Raw genomic sequence first — 8,602 nt, 5'->3', positions numbered from 1 at the left:
AGACTCCATGAAATCTGCTAGGGACTTTGCTATTGCAATTAATTTTTATGTGGCTAGCACTCAGACTGCAGTGATTGGCAGGAGTATAAAGTCCTAAGACGGCTACATATTAGAGCCATTGCTGCAGCTTCCAGCTCTAGGAAGTCAGTACTTATACTGCTCATACCTGGCTTTTTCTTAAGTTCTTGGAGTGAAGAAAAAAAAATCCTCAATTAAATGCTATACATTGATAAAAACTGCTCAACTTAGAAAAAAGTACTTGAAGAGATGCTGAATTAGTTCTAGAGAAAACATTTCATCCTCTCAGACAGGCATCCTGGAAACTATTACTCTAAAAAATAACTTACAGGTGATCCTTGTAGTAACTCTTCATTTCCATGTATTTGTCAGGTGACTGAAGATTTGAAGTCATGGCTGGAAAACCCAAACTTTACTACTTTAATGGGAGAGGCAAAATGGAATTGATTCGCTGGTTGCTAGCAGCTGCTGGGGTTGAGGTTTGTTTTGGTATCTTGAACCACCTGTGTATATACCTGCCTCAAAGCTCAAACTTAAAGCTGTGTGGGGTAAACAAAAAATAAAGTGGAATTAATTGTGTATGAACAAAACAGAAGTTCTTCGTACCTGCACTAGATGCTACGTTAGTCTGGGTAGATAGAAGGGTGTGACCACGTTCTGGCAAAGCCACTTTAAATTATGTTAAAGAATAAGTTTGATTCTGAATATTTGCTACATTAGTTATCAGTGAAATGTTTAATATCCAGCTCATCAGTTATGGTGGTAACATGCACAATCTGGGGCAGGCAGGATTGCCATCTGTCTGCTTTATCTTCTTCTTTATCTTTTGGGCTGGTCTTTCCACTTTCATGGTGTTCAGTTTTTACCAGTGTGACTCCTACTCAAGGTTTGTAGTTTCAGCTGACTAATTAGTTCTCTGGCAGAGAATTAACTGTATCCCAAAAGCATTTTGTCTTCTTTGGTATGTATGAGGCTGAGCAGGGAATATTGAGCAAACTGATCAGGATCTGCTGGAAGCTATGCAGATGTTCTGAGCAGAGGGGGAAAGACAGGCAAGTGAAATGGAAGGAAACCGACATTAGCCATAGTCCTTTCTAGGGTGATGTCAGATTTCTAACTTCATAGAAGATTAGAGTTGGAAGAGACCTCAGGAGGTCATCTAGTCCAACCCCCTGCTCAAAGCAGGACCAACCCCAGCTAAATCATCCCAGCCAGGGCTTTGTCAAGCTGGGCCTTTAAAAACCTTTTAAGGATGGAGAGTCCACCATTTTCCAGGGTAATCCAGTGCTTCACCATCCTCCTAGTGAAATAGTTTTTCTTAATATCCAACCTAGTCCTCTCCCAACTTCTTAAGAGAGAGCTTGAATGAGCACTTCCATAACATTTGCCTCTCTGCTCTCCCTCCCTTATAGTAACCATCCTGAAGTCACATTTAACTGACTTCTTGGTTCTAGAGCTCTGAAAAAACTCTGTTCATATCCTGAGTGGCGCTTTTTTCTTTTTTCAGTTTGAAAAAGAATTTTTGGAAAAAAGGAAACAATATGAGAAGCTCTTACAAGGTGAGTCTGGATGAAATCTGAAATATTTGACCAAGTTTTTCTTAATTTATGAGAAGGAAGGCTAAGGGAAGATTTGGTAGTTTGGGATCAATCAATTGCATACTAGCAAGGTGAAATGGAGTACTGACATCTGTAGATGGGAACGTTGCCCTGAACAGACAAGCATGCTCTTCAGTCACAGTGACTTACTGAGGATTAATAGACCTATCTGAGCTCTAAAGGCTAACCTGGCAGAAACAAATTCCCCAGAGCGTGAATGTTCTGTCCCTCTTCACGTCAGCCAGTGCCTTTGTAATGGACATTAATCCTTTCTGTCAGCAAAAAAATCACACAAGCGGTGAATCCAGAATTGTCACTCTAATTGCATCCGATGAAGTAAGCTGTAGCTCACGAAAGCTTATGCTCAAATAAACCGGTTAGTCTCTAACATGCCACAAGTACTCCTTTTCTTTTTGCGAATACAGACTAACACGGCTGCTACTCTGAAACCTGTCTAATTGGCCTGATTTTCCACTCTTCCACCTTGTATAGTCATTCAAACCTGTGTGAAATGCTACCATGTGGCAAATCAGGCTCTGTTATTTTTAGTATGTACTTAGTGTTGAAACTGGACATAGTGAGTTTTGTTTGTTTGGCTCACAAACCATGCAGTTCTCCTCATACCAGAACTGATGATAGCTATTTGGATCCCTTAATACCATGATGATAGGAGTCTCTTGGATATTTTCCTAACTCTCTCTAGAACTGTATGTCAGAATTGATGAGACTTTCCTATTAATAAGAAAAGCAGTGCTATAGAGTAAATTAGTATTTTGAGATTTGTTCCCTTCCCGCAAACACTTTTATATAATTTGTCTGAGTTTAACTCCCTGCAAAAGCTTATAGAAGCATACACTGTGCCAGCCAAACCTACGTTGCATGTGCTAGAAAGTTTTAAGTTTCTGTGCTTCAGGGAAACATCTTTGTGACGGATCGCATCACAGAAACTCCCTTGTGACTGCCACCTGAGTCAAAACCTCTGAGCCTGTTTTCCCTGCCAGCTTGGGACTTCAGTACCTTGCAGTGTTTGAGCCAGACACGCTTGCCTGCTGCAAACACAGATCCAAGTCTGAACCATGTCCCCCACAAGCTGCAGGCTTAACTGAAAACTGCTTAAGAAGTGCTCCTGTCTCCAGCACTCAGATACCCAACTCCCAATGGGGTCCAAACCCCAAATAAATCCGTTTTACCCTGTATAAAGCTTATATAGGGTAAACTCAAAAATTGTTTGCCCTCTATAATACTGATCGAGAGAGATGCACAGCTGTCTACCCCTCCCCCCAGTATTAATACTTACTCTGGTTAATTAATAAGTAAAAAGTGATTTTTATTAAATACAAAAAGTAGGATTTAAGTGGTTCCAAGTAATAACAGATGGAACAAAATAAATTACCAAACAAAATAAAATACAATACGCAAGTCTATGTTCTTGTTAGTAGCTACAGGTGTGGTGCTCTGCTCTTGTTCGATGATAACAGTCGGCTTCATGCATGTTCCCTCTGTGTGCTGCCCCAGCTCTGTGCAGATAGCTGACACAGCAGACCCCGAGAGAACTCCCAAAGACCACAGATTCTAGTAAGGTACGAAGGCACCTGGCCAGGTTTATTGTCAAACGAAGCACAATAATAGTTTCCTATATACTCTACCAGACATACCACGAATATGTGTCCCCTGGCAATAGACACAGCTCAGTCAGTGGCGGGACACTCCACTGCCCCCTAGGCTGGACGACGATGTGCCCTTCCAGACCTATTCTTATATAGGTGCAGAACAGATTATTCATCCCTCCTGTCATATTGAGGTGCAGCCCCTTTACCCATTAGGGTGCTGCTTCTCCCCTGTTACATGCTGGTTCAAACAAATCTATCCATCATGTTGTCCTTTTGACCCTGTATGTACATGCATACAAATAGGATGAATATATCCATTAGAACATAACCTTTTTATAGATATGTTACATGGCATATCTAGCATAAAACATATTCCAGTTATGTCATATTTACACTCATAAGCATGTGTCTATAAAGCATTATGGCGTGCAACGTCACAATCTTATTTCCTGGGAAATCTTGTGTTTAATACAAAAGCTAAGTCAGAATTTTGAGCAGTTTATCTATTTTGGTCATTTTACTGGTATTTAATCCTAATGTGATAAAGCATAATACAAGACACATGCATATTATCTAAACATAATCCCTGGGTTGTTCGAAGGCCCCTGTGTAGAAAAGTATTAACTGCCTCTCCTTTGCTCCCACTCTGCTGGAAAAAATACATTATGTAGGTCACTTTAAATGTTGGCATTTGGGGTGTCACTAATGCATTAAATACTTCAGTCTTGTTGATGCTTTTAAAGTAGCTATTCTCCTCGGTATTGCAGTGCCAATCTAAATGCTGATGTGTACAATCAAGGCTTGGCATGCTGAGGGGGAACTTATTATTTTTAAAACCAGGTTTGCTGAACCAAAGTAACTTTATTTCCTTCATCTATGAAAATAGCTGGGGTCCTTCCTGCAATTAATGATTTTGTTTTGACTCCACTGGTACAATTTTGTTACTGACTCCCATTGACAGTTCACATCAATTTCATTACCAAAGTAGCAGTTCTTCTGAAAGTAACTGGAAACAAATCAGAGTGTTATTGGACCCCATTTCCAGGGCAATATAAAAGATTGGGGTGGGAGTATGGGACTGTTTCCTTTTTCCTTTCCAAAGATGGATTTCTGCTCTTTCAACAAGTGCCCTTGGTGGAAATTGATGGGATGCAGATGGTGCAGACCAGAGCAATTCTCAGCTATATAGCAGCAAAATACAAACTCTATGGAAAGGACCTGAAGTAGAGAGCAATGTACTGTAACAACACTATTCTTACTCAGTCTTCTGTAGTAACCAACTGATTAACTAGAGCTTATCTAGCAAACAGATGTCGGTGCCTCAGTGGAGTTACACTGGTGTAATTGAGATCAGATTCTGGCCCACTAATTCGTTGTATTCTAGTGATTTATATCTAACAGATCTGAGCCAGTAAGTTGCTCTGCTCTGATTTTAATCAGTCTGGCTAGGCAGCCACCACAGAAGTTGGCAGGTGATGGGGTTAAAATCCAAGTCTCTTACAAAGAAAAATGGTATTCCTGTTGCTGCAAAAATCAGACTTTGCATAGTGTGATGTTGCCTTCAGGTAGGATCACATTACATAGCAGCATTATAAAGAGTACATTTTCAAGTATTCCTTCAGTAGCTGTGGGGAAGGGTGTTTAATCTCTGCTGGTCGATGTTTGGGTTAATTTGAAATTACATCCAGTCTAATTACATCCTGTGTGTCTACCAGTCTAATTGTGACCTGTTTCTCTGGGGTCTTGGAACTGTGGGTATTCAGGCTTTGCGTGCCTGTCTGTCTTCAGCAAGTAGTTGCTGAACCGACTAGAGGGGATGCCATTGTAGATTTGGTTTTTGTAAGTAGTGAGGACCTCATAGAAGAGATGATTGTAGGGTATAGTCTTGGCTCAAGTGATCATGAGCTAATTCAGTTCAAACTGAACAGAAGGATTAACAAAAAAAAACTGCAACTAGGGTTTTTGATTTCAAAAGGGCTGACCTTCAAAAATTAAGGAAATTAGTTAGGGAAGTGGATTGGACTGAAGAATTTATAGATCTAAAGGTAGAGGAGGCCTGGGATTATTTTAAATCAAAGCTGCAGAAGCTATCAGAAGCCTGCATCCCAAGAAAGGGGAAAAAATTAATAGGCAGGAGTTGTAGACCAAGCTGGATGAGCAAGCATCTCAGAGAGGTGATTAAGAAAAAGCAGAAAGCATACAGGGAGTGGAAGAAGGGAGGGATCAGCAAGGAAAGCTACCTTATTGAGGTCAGAACATGTAGGGATAAAGTGAGACAGGCTAAAAGTCAAGTAGAGTTGGACCTTGCAAAGGGAATTAAAACCAATAGTAAAAGGTTCTATAGTCATATAAATAAGAAAAAAAGAAGACCGCTAAACACTGAGGATGGAGTGGAGGTCAAGGATAATCTAGGCATGGCCCAATAGCTAAACAAATACTTTGCCTCAGTCTTTAATAAGACTAAAGAGGATCTTAGGGATAATGGTAGCATGACAAATGGGAATGAGGCTATGGAGGTAGACATTACCATATTTGAGGTAGAAGCAAAACTCAAACAGCTTAATGGGACTAAATCAGGGGGCCCAGATAATCTTCATCCAAGAATATTAAAGGAATTGGCACATGAAATTGCAAGCCCATTAGCAAGAATTTTTAATGAATCTGTAAACTCAGGGGTTGTACCGTATGATTGGAGAATTGCTAACATAGTTCCTATTTTTAAGAAAGGGAAAAAAAGTGATCCGGGTAACTACAGGCCTGTTAGTTTGACATCTGTAGTATGCAAGGTCTTGGAAAAAATTTTGAAGGAGAAAGTAGTTAAGGACATTGAAGTCAATGGTAAATGGGACAAAATACAACATGGTTTTACAAAAGGTAGATCGTGCCAAACCAACCTGATCTCCTTCTTTGAGAAAGTAAGATTTTTTAGACAAAGGAAATGCAGTGGATCTAATTTACCTAGATTTCAGTAAGGCATTTGATACCATGCCACATGGGGAATTATTAGTTAAATTGGATAAGATGGGGATCAATAGGAAAATTGAAAGGTGGATAAGGAATTGGTTAAAGGGGAGACTACAACGGGTCCTACTGAAAGGTGAACTGTCAGGCTGGAGGGAGGTTACCAGTGGAGTTCCTCAAGGATCGGTTTTGGGACCAATCTTATTTAATCTTTTTATTACTGACCTTGGCACAAAAAGTGGGAGTGTGTGTAGCCAGACAGCCAGCCCGCCCCCTCCCCCCCTCAGACCAGCATTGCTGGAAACACAGGAGGAAGCCGGAACAGGGCACTTAACATATATTCCAGCACAGCCTTTGAAGCTGTGAAAGCACAGGTGTGCTGCTACAATGTGCCTCTGGGAACAGATACAACAATTAAGCTCACAGCAGGCAGAGGCCCTGCAACAGACATGGCTCTTAGCCCCTACTAAATAGCGTGATGCACACACACCAACATCCTAGGTGGGAAAATATTTACCCTGGTAAAAGAAATGTCCAGTAGTCGAAACTTATTGTTTCTCTCCCTTGCAAGTGTAAACTACTCTTGCAAAAGCTGGCGTCACCCCGACAGACCAGCCTCAATTTGGCATAAGAAAGGAGAAAGAGAATAAAGGAGTACAGAGGTATAAGTAGGGGACCTACAGCACCATGATTTTTGAGTGCTTTTCACTATCTATCTGCTGGTCAGATAAGTGACAGCCTCCCAAGGCTTCTGCAGCTAAGAGGGTCCCTAAGCCTTGTCCCTTATTTGTCTTTCCGCGGAATTGAGTGACCGATCCTGGCTTGGCACCACTGGAATCGAGAGATGCAAGGAGGGTAAGAAGCACCCACACCTGATCTCCTATCTTTAGTGTACACATATTTTGAAATAGAGCTCTATACTTTGTTTTCTTTCTTTGGGATTGTGGCTTCAGTTTTGTAACTTGTTTGTGTGTGTAACATCTCTACATTTAAATAAGTAGGCACTAGCAATTTTGTAACCACATGATTAGAATCTAGCTTAATAAATTTTGGTAACCATTTGTGCATAAGCCTGACTTGTTTTCTCTGGTTTTCTGTAAAGCAGCCAACACAATTAAAGAACCTCAGCCGTTTTGGCTCTAAAGCCTGGCCATTAGGTGAGCGTACTAAGAGCTTAGCGTTGAGTTGTGCCGCCTCCACGGGGCAAACTCTTGGGGCACCTTTCAGTCAATCCTGGCTGCCCGCTGCGAAGGAGCTATGAGCTCTAGCAGTTAAAGTCACGGGTGTGGAGAGGCTCTTAGTGCTGCCATTGGGGCACCTGTCAGTCAGTATTGACTGCCCGCTGCGAAGGACTCTGAGCTCTAGCAGTTAAAGTCACGGGTGGTTAGGACCTTGGGGCATCCGTCAGCCTAGCCCGGGCTGCCCGCCGCGAAGGGACAGTGCGTCCTAGCGGTTAAAGTCACGGATGGTATAAACGGGCATAGCTGGCACCTCACCAAACATCCTTGGCCGTCGGCTAACAGTGTGCTAATAAAGTTTGCAAATGATACAAAGCTGGGCGGTATTGCCAATTTAGAGAATCCTACAGGAGGGTCTGGATGACCTTGTAAACTGGAGTAATAGTAATAGGATGAAATTTAATAGTGAGAAGTGTAAGGTCATGCATTTAGGGATTAATAACAAGAATTTTAGTTATAAACTAGGGACGCATCAATTAGAAGTAACGGAGGAGGAAAAGGACCTTGGAGTATTGGTTGGTCGTAGGATGACTATGAGCTGCCAATGTGATATGGCCATGAAAAAAGCTAATGCGGTCTTGGGATGCATCAGGAGAGGTATTTCCAGTAGGTATAAGGAGGTTTTAGTACCGTTATACAAGGCACTGGTGAGACCTCACCTGGAATACTGTGTGCAGTTCTGGTCTCCCATGTTTAAGAAGGATGAATTCAAACTGGAACAGGTACAGAGAAGAGCTACTAGGATGATCCGAGGAATGGAAAACTTGTCTTATGAAAGGAGACTCAAGGAGCTTGGCTTGTTTAGCCTAACTAAAAGAAGGTTGAGGGGAGATATGATTGCTCTCTATAAATATATCAGAGGGATAAATACCGGAGAGGGAGAGGAATTATTTAAGCTCAGTACCAATGTGGACACAAGAACAAATGGATATAAACTGGCCACCAGAAAATTTAGACTAGAAATTAGACGAAGGTTTCTAACCATCAGAGGAGTGAAGTTTTGGAATAGCCTTCCAAGGGAAGCAGTGGGGGCAAAAGACCTATCTGGCTTTAAGATTAAACTCGATAAGTTTATGGAGGAGATGGTATGATGGGATAACATGGTTTTGGTAATTAAATATTCATGGTAAATAGGCCCAATGGCCTGTGATGGGATATTAGACGGACTAAATTATTA

The 8,602-nt window shown here is 41.4% G+C and overlaps 1 pseudogene; it reads left to right on the top strand.

The window, feature by feature from the left end:
* The first annotated feature begins 410 nt into the window (after positions 1–410).
* The window catches only part of LOC140908766 (glutathione S-transferase 3-like), a 33,886-nt pseudogene continuing 25,694 nt past the window's right edge, over positions 411–8,602 (top strand).

The sequence above is a fragment of the Lepidochelys kempii genome, chromosome 3 (genome assembly GCF_965140285.1).
Source record: "Lepidochelys kempii isolate rLepKem1 chromosome 3, rLepKem1.hap1, whole genome shotgun sequence".
Taxonomy (NCBI): domain Eukaryota; kingdom Metazoa; phylum Chordata; order Testudines; family Cheloniidae; genus Lepidochelys; species Lepidochelys kempii.
The sequence above is the reverse complement of the archived record's forward strand: the minus strand, read 5'-3'. Positions and strand labels throughout refer to the sequence as shown.